Raw genomic sequence first — 16519 nt, 5'->3', positions numbered from 1 at the left:
ATGTGGAGAGAGGAGGCAAAGAAGGCAAGGCTATTCCACTAATCACATTGGTAAAATTCAATGTTGAGTGTTGATTCTCTCTGCCTATGAATATCCATTTAAGTACTAGCTGGAATACATATAGCCAATGTGGATGCACTTAACTGCTTACTTTTACACAAGTGTTACAGCCGCAGCAGTAACCCAGGAATTTGTCATGTTGGTGAATTTTTTGGATACGTCGAAAGTCTCAACAAAGCAAATCAGGAAGTGGACCAGTCAGGGTCCACTTCTGTCCAAAGTGAGACACAAGATACTTACAGGTTGGGTCAATGATCAGTTTCTGAAGAAATGAAACCATTTGCTACCCACCAGGATGAATTGAGTTCTCAGGATAGCGTCATACCCTGGGGAGCAAGAGTAATCATCCTTGTACCAGGCAGAGAGCGCTGCTAATTGAATCAAACAGCGCTCATCCCCAGGTTACTGTGGGAGGTAAGGGAAGAGATTGCAGAGCCTCTGGTGGTGATCTTTGCATTGTCGATGGAGACGGGAGAGGTTCCGGAGGATTGGAGGATTGCGGATGTGGTTCCTATTTTCAAGAAAGGGAACAGGGATAGCCCAGGAGATTACCAACTGGTGAGTCTGACCTCAGTGGTTGGTAAGTTGATGCAGAGGATCCTGAGGGACAGGATTTATGAACATTTAGAGAAGTTCAGTATGATCAAAAGTAGTCAGCATGGCTTTGTCAAGGGCAAGTCATGCCTTATAAGCCGAGTTGAGTTCTTTGAAAATGTGACCAAACACATTGACGAAGGAAGAGCGGTGGATGTGGTTTACATGGACTTCCACAAGGCATTTGATAAGGTCCCCCATGCAAGACTTCTTAAGAAAGTGAGAGGGCATGGGATCCAAGGGGCTTTGGCCTTGTGGATCCAGAACTGGCTTGCCTGCAGAAGGCAGAGAGTGGTTGTGGATGGGTCTTTTTCTGCATGGAGGTCAGTCACCAGTGGAGTGCCCCAGGGGTCTGTTCTAGGACCCTTGCTGTTTGTCATTTTCATAAATGACTTGAATGAGGAAGTGGAGGGATGGGTTGGTATGTTTGCCGATGACACAAAGGTTGTTGGTGTTGTGGATAGTCTGGAGGGATGTCAGAAGTTGCAGCGAGACATAGATAGGATGCAAAACTGGGCAGAGAAGTGGCAGATGGACTTCAACCCGGATAAATGTGTCGTGGTCCATTTTGGCAGGTCCTATGGGATGAAAGAGTATAATATCAAGGGTAGGAGTCTTAGCAGTGTAGAGGATCAGAAGGACCTTGGGATCTGAGTCCATAGGACTCTTAAATTGGCCTCACAGGTGGAGGATGTGGTCAAGAAGGCATATGGTGTACTAGCCTTCATTAATCGAGGGATTGAGTTTAGGAGTTGGGAAATAATGCTGCAACTTTATAAGACCCTTGTCTGACCCCACTTGGAGTACTGTGCGCAGTTCTGGTAGCCTCACTACAAGAAGGATGTGGAAGCTATTGAAAGGGTGCAGAGGAGATTTACAAGGATGTTGCCTGGATTGGGTGGCATGCCTTATGAGGATAGATTGAGGGAGCTCGGTCTTTTCTCCTTGGAGAGACGAAGGATGAGTGGTGACCTGATAGAGGTTTATAAGATGTTGAGAGGTATAGATAGGGTGGACTCTCAGAGGCTATTTCCCAAGGCTGAAATAATCGCTACGAGAGGACACAGATTTAAGGTGCTGGGGAGCAGGTACAGAGGAGATGTCAGGGGTAAGTTTTTCACTCAGAGGATGGTGGGTGAGTGGAATCGGCTGCCGTCGGTGGTGGTGGAGGTGAACTCGTTGGGGTCTTTTAAGAGACTTCTGGATGAGTACATGGGATTTAATGGGATTGAGGGTTATAGATAGGCCTGGTAGGTAGGGATATGATCAGTGCAACTTGTGGGCCGAAGGGCCTGTTGGTGCTGTAGTGTTCTATGTTCATCCGGACATCTCAAAGAGGAAGATGTTCACTAGGACATGGGTGTGGTGACCTGGCATTGGCGCTGACATTGACAGTCTTGCTGAGCACTGTGAAACAGTGCCAATTGTAACAAATGTTGATGACTGGTCCCACTGCAGCCTTGGGTGTGGTCTGACCAGCCATGGGTTTCAGTCCATATTGATGATGTTGGTCCATTTATGGTCACAATGTTTCTGCTCATTGTTGATGCACTCTCTAAGTGGATGGACATTTTTGAAGTGAAGCCTCCTACTTTGCACACTAACAGTGAAAGATTATATTAATGTTTTTCCACCTACAGAGTAGCTGACATCACAGTGTCTGATAATGGAACAGCAATCTCGTATGTTGAGTTTCAAAACTTCATCAGACTTGATGGTATCAAACACATTCCTTAAGGACTGTACCTTACACCCAGTATCCAATGGATTAGCTGAATGAGCCATCCAAACGTTTATGTTTGACCTAAAGAAGCAGTCAGAGGGAACCTGGAGACCAGAATCGCACTCTTCCTCCTGGGCTTTAGGATCACTCCATGTGCAACATGAGGAATCCCACCAGCAAAATTGTTAAAGAACCATCATCACAGAACAAGACCAAGCCTTGTGTTTCCAAACTTGCCAGGAGAGTAGAGGCCAGCCAAAGCAGTCAGAAGACCAGTTAATGGTAGGGCGTTGGGGAGAGTTATAGAACAAAGAGATCTAGGGGAACAGGTTCATAGTTCCTTCAAAGTGGAGGCACAGGTGGACAGGGTGTTGAAGAAGGCATTTGGCATACTTTGTTTCATTGGTCAGAACAGGAGTTGGGATTTCTTGTTGAAGTCGTACAGTACATTAGTAAGGCCACACTTGTAGGGAGGACATTATTAAACTAGAAAGAGTGCAGAAAAGATTTACTAGGATGCTACCGGGACTTGATGGTTTGAGTTATAAGGAGAGACTGGATAGACTGGGACTTTTTTCTTGGAGTGTAGAAGGCTTCAGAGTTATCTTATGGAGGCCTATAAAATAATGAGGGGCATAGATCAGCTAGATAGTCAACATCTTTTCCCAAAGCTAGGGGAGTCTAAAATTAGAGGGCATAGGTTTAAAGAGAGAGGGGAGAGATACAAAAGGATCCAGAGGGGCAGTTTTTTCACACAGAGGGTGGGGAATGTCTGGAACAAACTGCCAGAGGCAGTAGTAGAAGTGGGTGCAATTTTGTTTTTTAAAAAGCGTTTAGACAGTTACATAGTTAAGGTGGGTATAGAGGGATATGGGCCAAATGTGAACAGCTTAGTTGTTAAAAACTGGACGGCATGGACAAGTTGGGCTGAAGGGCCTGCTCACATGCTGTTAACCTCTGTGACTTTATGACAGGCAATGATTCAAGTAAGTCAACATGACTGTTTATGGTGGATGACGGTGTGTATGTGAGGAATTTTTGTAGTGGGTTGAGTTGGGTCCCTGGAATCGTTGTCTCTAAAACTGGACCCCTGTGTTATCAAGAGGACGTAGGAGGAAGGATCTTCCAGAAATACGTAGACTATTTGAGGGAGCGAGAGTTGCCCCAGCAGCCAATGCTGCCAACAGGAAGTATTTTGCCATCTGGGAATGTTGCCCACTGTTTTAAAACTTAGGAACCTAGTTGTCCTGTGGCAGGTACAACCAATGTCTCACAGAACATAGAACATAGAACAGTACAGCACAGTACAGGCCCTTTGGCCCTCAATGTTGTGCCGAGCTATGTCCAAACCCAAGATCAAGCTATCCCACCCCCTATCATTCTGGTGTGCTCCATGTGCCTATCCAATAACTGCTTGAAACTTCCTAAAGTGTCCGACTCCACTTTCACAGCAGGCAGTGTATTCCACACCCCAACCACCCTCTGAGTGAAGAATCTACCTCGGACATCCCTCCAATATCTCCCACCATGGACCTTATAGTTATGCCCCCTTGTAACAGCTACATCCACCTGGGGAAATGGTCTCTGCACATCCACTCAATCCATCCCCCTCTTCATCTTATAAACCTCTATTAAGTTGTCCTCTGCTCTAAAGAGAAAAGCCCCAGCTCCCTCAACCTTTCCTCATAAGACCTACCCTCCAAACCAGGCAGTATCCTAGTAATTCTTCTCTGCACTCTCTCCAATGCTTCCACATCCTCCTTATAGTGGGGTGACCAGAACGGCACACAATATTCCAAATGTGGTCTCACCAATGTCCGGTATAATTGCAGCGTAACCCCTCGGCTCTTAAACTCAACCCCCCTATTAATAAGCGCTAACACACTATAAGCCTTCTTCACGGCTCTATCCACTTGAGTGGCAACCTTCAGAAATCTGTGGATACAAACCCCAAAATCCCTCTGTTCCTCCACTTTCCTCCGAACTCTGCCGTTGACCCTGTAATCCGCATTCAAGTTTGTCCTACCAAAATGAGTCACTCAATAAAACATTATGTGTTCTATGTGGAAATTATCTGTGCCTAAAGAGGCACCAGTCATTGTGGTTTCAGCGGACAGCAATCCTGTGGAAGTGCCCAGTCACGCCACTCCATAAGGATTCAGAAACCCCCTGAAAGACTTAATCTATAATTGACTAAATTCATGTACCATATTATTTAATTATCTTGGACAGTGCAAAATGAGTATTGACATTCAGGGGGAGGGATGTGGTGATTGTCCCTTTAAGGAGGACTCCGCAGATAAGAGTCAGGTGATCTGGGGAACCAATCATGGAGCAGGGTGGGGAATCACGCTGACAAGCGTTGAGATTCTGTACTCAGAATCATCTCGGGAGCTGACTGCAGCCATGAGACTGTCAGCCTCTGTATAGTTTTAACCTGTAAATAAATGAGTTGTCCTTCCCTTAAACTGGGGAATGAACATCTTTACAGAGGGGAAGAGAGAAATGTGGAGGGACGGGAAAATGGAACAGAGGGTGATGAGAAAAATGGGAGAGAGGGCAAAATGGGAGGGGGAATGGGAGGAAGGAAAATTGGAGGGAGGAAAATTAGAGGGAGGGTGAGGGAGGAAATTGGAGGGAGGATGAGGGGGGGAGGATGAGGGGAGGGAGGAAAATTGGAGGGAGGATGAGGGAGGAAAATGGAAGGGGAATGTGGAAACATTGGAGGGGAAAAGGGGGAAAAGGGGAGGGGGAAGAGAGAAAAAGGGATGTGTGGGAATAAGTGCAGAAAGGGAGTGGGGAATGCATGGAAGGGGAAGGGGGGAAAGTGGAGGGGGAAAGGTAGGGGAATGGGGAAAATGAGTGGGAGGGAGAGTAGGGAAGTGGGATAGGGAAATGGGGGGAAGCAGAAAGGGGAGAAGGAAGGAGATGGGTGAAAAGCAGCTGGGGAAGAGATAGAGGAGAATGGCAGGAGAAAGAAAAGTAGAGAGAGGAAAGGCAAAATGGGAAGGAGGAAGAGGAGGGCAGGAAAGAGTCAGGGAAATGGAAGAGGGAGGAGAAATAGGAGAAGGGCAATAGGGAAGTGGGAATATGGGAGGGGAAATGGGGAGGGAGGAATAGGGGAGGAGGATAGGGTACAGGGAATGAGGAGGGGCAATAGTGGAGGGGGATTGGGGCAGGGGGAATGGTGGGGGAACAGATGAGGAGGAATGCATGAGGGGTGGTCACAGAGGGGGAATGGGGAGAGAGACAGGGAGGGGGAGAGGAGAGGGGGATAGGGGAGCAGGAAAACCAGAGGGTGAATGGGGGAGGGGATTAGGGGAGGGACATAGGGGAGTGGGTGTTATATTGTGACTGGCCCATTCAGGCTCTTCCCCTCTCTGGGGTTTCTCACTACTCCCCCCACCCCCTTTCATGGAATATTTAATGCCTACTCTTTCATTGCTTACAGAACCCCCTTTTTTAGTTGCCCTCTGATTTTATAGTTTGCCTGAATCTGGGGCCTTCTCTTTTTTCCCCTGTTCATTGCCCTTTCTTCCTTCCTGCGGTCGTTTCATTAAACATTGTACAACTTTAAATGCATTGCTGCTTTAAGACTGACAACTCTTTTTTTAAACTGCCACAGCTGCTGTTTCTGTCTTGTGCTTTTGCTGAATTTTTGCAGTTTTGCAGGAAGTTACAGTTTGTCCTTCTTTGACCTTTTGTAAACTCTATAATTTTTTTTTATTAGCTAAAGAACTCTCTCCTGAAGAAACTTTCAGACTTTCACTGAATACAGGGCAGAACACGGGGAGAATGGGGGAAAAGAGGAGGGGGGGAGCGGATTAAGTGGGGAAAAGGGAGACAGGAAGGAGAGGGGAAGGGATAGAGGTGGGAGAAAGGTAGGAGAGAGATGGGAAAAAGGGAGAGACGGGAAAGGGGATGGTGAGGGAAGGGAGGGAGGGGAATATGGGGAAAGAGGAGGGAGGGGGAAAGGGGAGGGAGAGAGATGGAGGGTGAAAAGAAGGCTGGTGGGGGAAAAGAGTGATGCCGTCCAAGTCCTGCCATGTTTTTTATATGTCTTCAGACTGTCTTCTGCTCAAGAAAGGACTCCATTCCCTGAGTGATGACCCACTTATCCACTCTCAACCCAATTGTTGTCTCAAGCCAAGTGATCCTCTTCTGCTGTGTGCCCCTTAAAGGGACAATCACTACATCCCTCCCCCTTTACCTCTTTCATACAATCTTCAATACCTACTGACTCAGTGCTGAACACTAATTAAACATTGTCCAACTCATGTGTGTACAATTAAAATTTAAGTCTTTGAGGGATTTTTCTGTTTCTTGTAGAGTGGTGTAATTCTGTAGACTGAGATGCTGCGACAGAATTGACATTAACAGGAACTGCAATAAAAGGTTTCTCTTCTGGCGCAGACATTTCCTTACTACTTATGGGTGGCATGGTGGTTAGCACTGCTGTCTCAGAGAGCCAGGGGCTTGGGTCTGCACGGCTTTCATCCGGGTGCCCCGGTTTCCTCCCATACTTGAAAGATGTGCAGGTTAAGTTGATTGGCCATGCTAAATTCTCCCTGAATGCACCCAAACAGGCACTGGAGTGTGGCAACTAGGGGATTTTCACAGTAACTTCATTGCAGTGCTAACGTAAGCCTGTGACACTAATAAATAGATTAAAATTTAAAACTACTTGCTTCCACAGAAACAGGTCAATCAGGTACAAAAACATTTCTTGACGGCTACACTGACTGCTGAAGTGTGTCTCTCTACTCAGTGATCCATATGTTTATGAACAATCCCTCCTTGTCCACTGGGTATGACAGGAGTCCAGCCACAGAGGCAATAGTTCCAGGGATCTAACTTGATCCACTCTCGCAGTTTCGTATTAAGACACCATGTCATATTATGTACTTAATGTTTTTTAATTGTTGCAGTGGTGATGGCTCATTGATAAGATCTTGAAGCTTGGGTGTCCAAACATTAGTACTTTTATTGGTAGGCTTTACCAATGTGTAGTACCAAGTATGGTCATGCATGGAGCTAAGGTTTGTTGCATACTGAGCTCAGTCCTAGACTGTTCTCCGACCATGTGACTACATACTTCACTCTGTGGGTGGTGCCACTCTGCAGTCACACATTGACCCTTGCTCTGCCAATTATCTTACATTATAATGATTGCGGACACATATCAGCACAAGACAACACAGTCATGTCTTGACACTTCTTTCACAATCTTGGTCTGTTACCTGTGAAGGAATGGCCTGTTTCAGGTACTTAGGTCACGTGATAAAATTTCTTCTCCTTCCAGCATTTCAATGCAGAATCTTTCTCATTGACCATTTTATCACATAAACAAAGAAACATAAAACATAGAAGATAGGAGCAGAGGAGGCCATTTGGCCCTTCAAGCCTGCTCTGCCATTCATTACGATCATGGCTGATCATCCAACTCAATAGCCGAATCCTGCTTTCTCCCCATAAGCTTTGATCCCATTTGCACCAAGTGCTGTATCTAGCTGCCTCTTGAATATAATCAATGTTTCGGCATCAACTACTTCCTGTGGTAATGAATTCCACAGGTTCACCACTCTTTGAGTGAAGTAATGTCTCCTCATCTCCGTCCTAAATGGTCTACCCTGAATCATCAGACTGTGACCCCTGGCTCTGGACAACCCCACCATTGGGAATATCCTCCCTCCATCTATCCTGTCTAGTCCTGTTAGAATTTTATAAGTCTCTATGAAACCCTCCCATTCGTCTGAATTCATGTGAAAACAATCCTAACTTAGTCAATCTCTCACCATACATCAGCCCCACCATGGTTCTTGTGCTTTTCCATTCGCATGGTCATTTCAGCAATCCTGTTCTGCCACATAATCAGCTTCTTTCTGTGTATGAATTGCTGAATCTGCTGGTAATTTCAATGTTGAATTCTCTTTTGTTAATTTCTTACTGTTAAGCTTCCTTTCTTCAAGATCTTAGTCTTCTGATTAAATTCTTCACCAGATCTGCTCTTATTTTCTAGTTGTTTTGCATGGAGTTCAGCTTTTTCTGCATTGTCTCATTAAATTTCTCTCTCTATTTCAGTTAATTTTGTAAATTGTTTGCAACTTTGTTTTTTTCGAGTTTCCTGCCAGTCACTTCATCCTGTTGTTTTAATGTTTTCTCCAAAGATTTAGTTGTTTTTGCCAACTCCTTTGTATGCTCAATTGTTTCTGGTTTCTTTGGAAATCTTTGATCTGCATTTCATCCAAGGAGAATCATCATGTTCTTATTGCACATATACATTTCACAAATGGAATCTTCATTTCTACTTGTCTTAACTTCAGCTAAACTCTCATGGCTTCACTGTTGGTTGGGTCTGTCTCCAGTGAAATGTTGCCTTGTTTCCATTCTACAATTCTCTCATTGTCCTTTACTCGGTCATTTAGTGCCTTTCAGTGCCCTCCTTCAGGGTCCCTCTTCTGGGGTCTTTCAGTGCCCTTCTTCTGGAGGTCTTTCAGATCCTCCTCCTGGGGTCTCTCAGTGTCCTCAATAATGACTTCAATCAGGCCATTGGGATTGGCCTTTTGGAATATGAACTCCCTCATTTAGGAGTCAATTGATGGACCAATTAGGGAGTCTTTTCACTGTAGTTAATTGGGAGTGTCAGTTCCTCTGACACTCCCAAAGGTAGAATGCTGACTGATAGCACTCTATGTACTGCTGTTGGAATTGTAAATAAAAGAATTCTGGTGAAGGGACTTCTGCCTCCAAAAACCTATTACATCCTCCTTCTCTAGTCTCTCATTTGCTCTCTTTCTGGGATGTCTCATTGCCCTGCTTCTGGGGTCTTTTGTTGCTCTCCCTCTGGACCCTTTCTACAAATGCCGCTTTCAGGCTGTCCATTGCCTCTTCCTTGAGGTCGTCATTGTTTATGGACCTTTCTTTGAGAGTTGCCCTCTTTCCAGGGTCTTCTCCAATTTTCCCAGCAATTACCCTTTGTTTCTTCTTGTGATTGTTTCTTTAAATGCATTGTCTCTTTAAAGGCATTACCACTTTAAGACTGTCATTTGTTTTACTGCTGTCGGCAGATGCTGGTTCTTTGTGTTTTTCCCATGTTTTTGAAGTTTTGACTGTTCTTCGCTTCCAAAATGCCAAAACTTCACCTTCTTATTATTGGAAAGTTCTCTCAGTGACCTCTGCTGCTTTTTTTTCACCTTGCCACTTGGAGAGTTTGTTTTCCTCCTGCTTTTGATGTGCCCATTTCTCTCGTCGATTTCACAAGCGGATTCCGCATTCTCGAGGTCTAAGGGGCCGTTTTGATAACTTTCTAACTTCCCTTTTAAACAGGTTGAGGACGACTTTTTAAAGCTTCAGAACCTGGCTGCCTGCAGTCCCTCAGGGCAGGAACCACTAACTGGAACCCCACAGGCTCTGTTCAGGAGTCCGGCAATCTCAGTTTCTTCATTTTCCTCTGCTCCTGGGATAGGTCCTGCTGCCCTTGGGACGGTGCTCTTCAATCACTTAAAAACATTGCTTTCTGTGCTGTCTTCCCTTTTCTCTTCCTTTTTAAAAACTTTGCAGCAACTCTTTGTTTCTTTTTCAAACTAAGTTCCACTTCTCCTTAAACACAAAATCACAGCTCTTGCTTCTGAAGGTTATTTTCCCTTCATTTTTTTTCTATATATTTCTAAACTTCTGATTGTACCAGCCAATCCAGTCTCATTCCACATCTATCTCTCAGGGTGTGGCAATATCGCAACATCTCACCAAATCTGTTCACTCAAAGACAGCCATTCAGATGAGTATTTTTTCTGTCAAACTTTGGTTAAAACAAGATACTCACATGTGTTGGGCCACAGAAAGCATTTTCAGAATCAATCCCATCCTCGTTGCCAATATAAAGATGCACACTCACCAGGAACACAACACGTATTTATTAACAAGGAAAATTTATACAGAGGTTGGTAAACTTTGGCTGTCCCAGAGCAGCCTATCAGCTGCTCCAGTCTCTACAAGTCTTCTACATGTTTTCAGACTGTCTATAGCCTAAGAGAGGACTCTAACCCCTGGTGTAATTACCCTCACTCAGTCCCAATTGGTCCCTCAAGCCAGGTGACTCTCATCACAGAGGAAAAGGGAAATGTGTAAGGGAAGGGAAGGTGTTAGCTCATTAATGTAATCATCACAAGGGGAAGGGGGCAAGGGGAGGGGGAAATGGAGAGGGAGGGGTAAAGGGTGAAAGGAGGGGATGGGAAATGAGGAGGGAGAGGGATGGGAAGTGGGGAGGAAGGGGAAGGGTGAAAATGGGTTGGAGGGAGAGGGGGGAAAGTGGAGGAAATAGAAAGGTGCAAAGGAGAGGGAGAGGGTGGGTGAAAGATAGGGAGGGGGAAAGGGGAGGGGGAAAGGGGAGGGGGAGGGTAAAAGGAAGAAAGAGGGGAAGAGAGAACAAAGAACAAAGCAAGAAAAGTACAGCATAGGAACAGGTCCTTTGGTGCTCCAAGCCTGGGCCAATCATGATGCCCGAACTAAACTAAAACCTTCTGCCCTTACTTGGTCTGTATCCCTCTATTCTCTCCCTGTACACACACCCATCCAGATACTTTTTAAATGTTGCTAATGTGCCTGTTTCCTCTGACAACACGTTCCAGGCACCTATCATTTTCTGCATTAAAAACCTCCCCCGCACATCTCCCTTAAACTTTCCCCTCTCACCCTGAACCTCTGCCCCCTTACAATTGATGTTTCCATCCGTGAAAAAAAGCCTTTAACTGTCCACCCTGTCTGGGCCTCTCAAAATTTTGTAGACCTCTATCAGATCTCCCCTCAGCCTCTGTCTTTCCAGTGAAAACAATCCCGGTTTATTCAACCTCTCCTCATAGCCAACACCCTTGAGACCAGGCAACATCCTGGTGAACCTTCTTTGCACTCTCTTCAAAGCTTTGACTTCCTTCCGATAGTGTGGTGACCAGAACTGCATGCATTACTTCAATGCAGCCTAAGCAAGGTTTTATATAGCTGCAACGTGATTTCCCAGCTGATGAAGGCAAGCATGCCATATACTTTTTTAATCACCTTGGCCAACTGTGTTGCCACTTTTAGGTAACTGTGGACTTGCACGCCCAGTTTCCTCTGCAAGTTAATGTTCCCAAGGGTTCTGCCATTTACAGTATAATTCATACCTAAATTTGATCCAAAATGCATCACCTCACATTTGTCCAGATTAAACTCCATCTGCCATTTGTGTTTCGGAGTCTCCAATCTATCTATGTCCTGTTATATTCTCTGACAATCCTAGGCACTATTAGCAACTCCATCAATCTTTGTGTCATCCGCAAACTTACTAATCAGACCACCCACATTTTCCTCCAGATCAACTACAAACGACAAAGGTCCCAGCACTAATCCCTGTGGAACACTAGCTACAGATCTCCATTCTGAAAAGCACTCTTCCATCGCTGCCTTGTGTCTTCTCTAACTAAGCCAGTTCTGTATCCATCTAGCCAGCTCACCGTGAATCTCATGTGATTTTAGTTTTTGTGCCAGTCTGCCATGTGAGACCTTGGATTAGGGAAAGGCGGCGGGGGAAAAGTAGTGTGGAAAAGGATATGAAATCTGGAGGGAGTAGTGGGAGGAGCGAAAATCAGAGGAACAAGAGGGGAGAGCAATGGGGTGAGGGGGAGAGCTGATAGGGAGGGGGTGTAGAGGGGGGAGGGGGTGGAGTGAGAGGGGATGAAGAGGTGTAGGGGAGAGGGTGGGATGGGGGAGTAGATTGAATGTGCTGGGTTTGAGGGAAATTTGGGGGGGGGGGGGGTGATGTGAGTTTCACTCCATGCAAGCACATTGAGGAGGGTGTGGTGGAGACAGAGTGTGTGTGGGAGACAGAGTGTGTGTGTTGGAGGCAGAGTGTGTGGTGAAGGGACGGGATGTCTGATATTATTGTGAGGAGCTGAGGTGAGAGTTTGTCTGGAGTTTGCTGGCTTTGAGTGGAGAAAAGGGAGATCGGCCACTGGAGGACCAAGTGAATGAGCTGCCCCCTCCCCATACTCCTCCTCACCCCTCAACCCCGCTCCAAACCAGGGCAGTAACTCCCCCCCTCCCACAGCTGGGCACTAACTCCCCCCCCCACAGCTGGGCAGTAACTCCCCCCCCCACAGCTGGGCACTAACTCCCCCCCCCCACAGCTGGGCAGTAACTCCCCCCCCCACAGCTGGGCACTAACTCCCCCCCCCCCCACAGCTGGGCAGTAACTCCCCCCCCCACAGCTGGGCACTAACTCCCCCCCTCCCACAGCTGGGCAGTAACTCCCCCCCCCACAGCTGGGCACTAACTCCCCCCCCCCCACAGCTGGGCAGTAACTCCCCCCCCACAGCTGGGCACTAACTCCCCCCCCCCACAGCTGGGCAGTAACTCCCCCCCCCACAGCTGGGCACTAACTCCCCCCCCCCACAGCTGGGCAGTAACTCCCCCCCCCACAGCTGGGCACTAACTCCCCCCCCCCACAGCTGGGCAGTAACTCCCCCCCCCACAGCTGGGCACTAACTCCCTCCCTCCCACAGCTGGGCAGTAACCCCTCCCTCCCACAGCTGGGCACTAACCCCCCCCTCCCACAGCTGGGCAGTAACTCCCCCCCTCCCACAGCTGGGCACTAACTCCACCCCCTCCCACAGCTGGGCAGTAACTCCCCCTCCCACAGCTGGGCACTAACTCCACCCCCTCCCACAGCTGGGCAGTAACTCCCCCCCCCCACAGCTGGGCACTAACTCCACCCCACCACCCCCCAGCTGGGCACTAACTCCCCCCCCCCCCAGCTAGGCACTAACTCCTCCCCCTCCCACAGCTGGGCACTACTCCCCCCCCCCCAGCTAGGCACTAACTCCACCCCTCCCACAGCTGGGCACTAACTCTCCCCCCCCCCAGCTGGGCACTAACTCCCCCCCCCCCAGCTGGGCACTAACTCCCCCCACCCCCCCCAGCTGGGCACTAACTCCCCCCCACCCCCCCAGCTAGGCACTAACTCCACCCCCTCCCACAGCTGGGCACTAACTCCCCCCCCCCCCACAGCTGGGCACTAACCCCCCCTCCCACAGCTGGGCAGTAACTCCCCCCTCCCACAGCTGGGCACTAACTCCCCTCCCTCCCACAGCTGGGCAGTAACTCCACCCCTCCCACAGCTGGGCACTAACTCCCCCCCCCCCCAGCTAGGCACTAACTCCCCTCCCTCCCACAGCTGGGCACTAACTCCCCCCCCCACAGCTGGGCACTAACCCCCCCCCCCCCCAGCTAGGCACTAACTCCCCTCCCTCCCACAGCTGGGCAGTAACTCCACCCCTCCCACAGCTGGGCACTAACCCCCCCCCCCCCAGCTAGGCACTAACTCCCCTCCCTCCCACAGCTGAGCACTAACTCCCCCCCCCACAGCTGGGCACTAACCCCCCCCTCCCCACAGCTGGGCAGTAACTCCCCCCCTCCCACAGCTGGGCACTAACTCCCCTCCCTCCCACAGCTGGGCACTGACTCCCCCCCCACAGCTGGGCACTAACTCCTCCCCCTCCCACAGCTGGGCACTAACTCCCCCCCCTCCCACAGCTGGGCACTAACCACCCCGGCCCTCAGTTGGGCAGTAATCCCCCCACCCCTCCCCGGTAACATGCTACATTGAATGGGGAGAACCCCCTCCTCCCCCTTTCATTTACATGACACACATTAACCGCAACACAGATATTGCCAGAGAATTGTCTTGTTCTCCAGTTTACAGGAGCCCACGTAGGCGCTTTAATTGCCACATTTTCAACCGAACCTGGGTGATATAATGGGGAACGTCTTAGTCATTACCTTAATGAGCTCACACCTTCTCTTCCTCTGCCTACTCATTATCACGCCTCATGCTCCACTTTAAACGACAGCGACTTTTTTTTAAAATAAATGGGAGGCTTGAAAGTTTAATGTGGAAAAAAGAAAAAGGATCAGGTTTGTGCACCACAAAATTCGAGAGGGCATAAATTTACACGGAATAAGCAAGGCATTAAAGCAAGGGAGGAATTGTTTCGCCCGGGGATGCGGGTGGGTGAGAAAGGACGCCGCTTCATTATAGTTGGTTGAACCCTCTGTGTCTTGACCCGCGTTTGGAGCCTAGGTGTCAGGAGATGAATTTTAAGGCGGTGGGTTGTGAACGCGTGTCTTGCACCGTTGATGGATTTTGAAAGCTATTGTAACAGGGTTAGCCTTCACGTTAAGTGAGAATTGGGATTTTTTTTTCTCTCTCTCTTCTGTGGCTGGAGAGGGGCGTTTCTGTTAGACCCTTCAAAGAATCACCTCAGCACAATACATTGGCCCACCAGCGTGTTCCACTGGCGTTTGGCGGACAGCAACCTTGAGTCTTGGGGACTGTTTTTAATCTTCAAAGTCGAATGCAATGCAACTTTGGACGGCGCGATTATGTATAGATAAATCAGCAATCTAAAAGTGTTTATCTAAATTAAATACATACCTTGTGATGTGTCGTTTCTTCCTCCAGCTTTAATACTTAACTTACCTCGTTTAACTTATAACTGATTTATTTTAACTTTTTAACTGATTTTATTTTGTATCTAATGTTTATAAATATACATCATCATTATGGAAACGTTTTATCCTGTTGTAATAACATTAACCTTGAATATTCAATATGGAATATGCAATAATTAGAGGGCTTTTATTTTCCCCTCTTCGCTTTCATCTGAGTATTTGAAATGACCAACATCAACTTATTTGAATTGATTTGTTATTGTCACATGTACTAATGTACAGTGAAAAGTATTGTCTCTTGCTCACTATACAGCCAAAGCATACTGTTCATTGAAAAGGGAAGGGTGCTGAACGTAGTCTTACAGTCATAGCTAGCGTGTAGAGAAAGATCAACTTAATATAAGGTAGGTCCATTCAAAGGTCTGATGGCAGCAGGGAAGAAGCTGTCCTTGAGTCCATTGGTATGTGACCTCAGACTTTTGTATCTTTTTCCTGACCTGCAGCTTTGACACCAGGAAACATATTCCCCGCTCCTTTTGCAAGACAAAATAAGAATTGATTCGGAATAAGTGTACCACATGTTACATTAGCAAATAAGTGATGACAATTTACATATAAAGACAGGAACAGGCTCTTTGGCCCTTCAAACCTGCACCAACCATGCTGCCTGACTGAACTAAAACCCCCTAACCTTCTGGGGACCATATCCCTCAATTCCCATCCTATTCATGTATTTGTGAAGACCCCCCCCAAACATACACGAGTTGGGATTTTATGGCCTTGCTTGGGTGAGATTGGAAATTCCTGTCCGGGATAAATGGAGATTTCCTCTGTCGGACCCTCACCCGCTCTGGTTCTGGGTGGAGGTGGTTGAGTTCCAGCCATGGAGTCAGCTGCAATATTTTGCATTAATTTGGCTTGAGCCATTAGGTGTCAAAATCGAGTGTGTTGCTTCTAGAATCATAGAATCATCAAATCTGTAAGTACAGAAGGAGAATATTCAGCCCAGGCTCTATTTCCATAGCCCCAAGCATTTCCCCTAGCTAATCCCCCTGACACTAGGCTCAATTTAGCATAGCCAATCCACCTAATCCGCACATCTTTGGAGTGTGGGAGGAAATGGGAGCACCTGGAGGAAACCCACGCAGACACAGGGAGACTGTGCACAGATAGTGACCTGAATTGAATCTGGGACCGTGGTACTGTGAGGCAGCAGTACTAACTACTGTGCCACAAAAAAACCCACTGCAGTTAGTATTCCAAGACAGCCACCCATCCAAGTACTAACCAGGCCTGAGTCTGCTTAGTTTCTGAGATCAGATGAGATCGGGTATTTTCAGGCTAGTATGGCCATAGAATTGCCTTGAGTTCTCTTGAGTTGCCTCACTTTTCCCAGGAACAGTTTGATTCTTATCATCCCCTACCTGTATTCTCCATAAGGCTGCTTCCACTCCCGGAAGTAAACTCATTCTTGATGGCCAACAGCGAAGAAGTAACTTCAAACAAGCCCATGTGAGTGAGATGCTATTGTTGTGGAAATGGTACCGCTTGTACCTTAGATGTAGGGATAACCCTCATGTTTCCCAGTGAAAGTTCTACTTAACAAAGTTTCCCTTTCTGGAACGTTGGTTTGTGGAGCAATTTGTCAGTTGGTTAGAA

The 16519-nt window shown here is 47.4% G+C and overlaps 1 pseudogene; it reads right to left on the bottom strand.

The window, feature by feature from the left end:
- Nucleotides 1-16099: 16099 nt before the first annotated feature.
- On the bottom strand, nucleotides 16100-16218 carry LOC145348768 (5S ribosomal RNA; annotated as a pseudogene).
- Nucleotides 16219-16519: the final 301 nt, after the last annotated feature.

The sequence above is a fragment of the Carcharhinus amblyrhynchos genome, chromosome 9 (genome assembly GCF_965287045.1).
Source record: "Carcharhinus amblyrhynchos chromosome 9, sCarAmb.v2.hapA, whole genome shotgun sequence".
NCBI classification, from domain to species: Eukaryota; Metazoa; Chordata; class Chondrichthyes; order Carcharhiniformes; family Carcharhinidae; genus Carcharhinus; species Carcharhinus amblyrhynchos.
The sequence above is the reverse complement of the archived record's forward strand: the minus strand, read 5'-3'. Positions and strand labels throughout refer to the sequence as shown.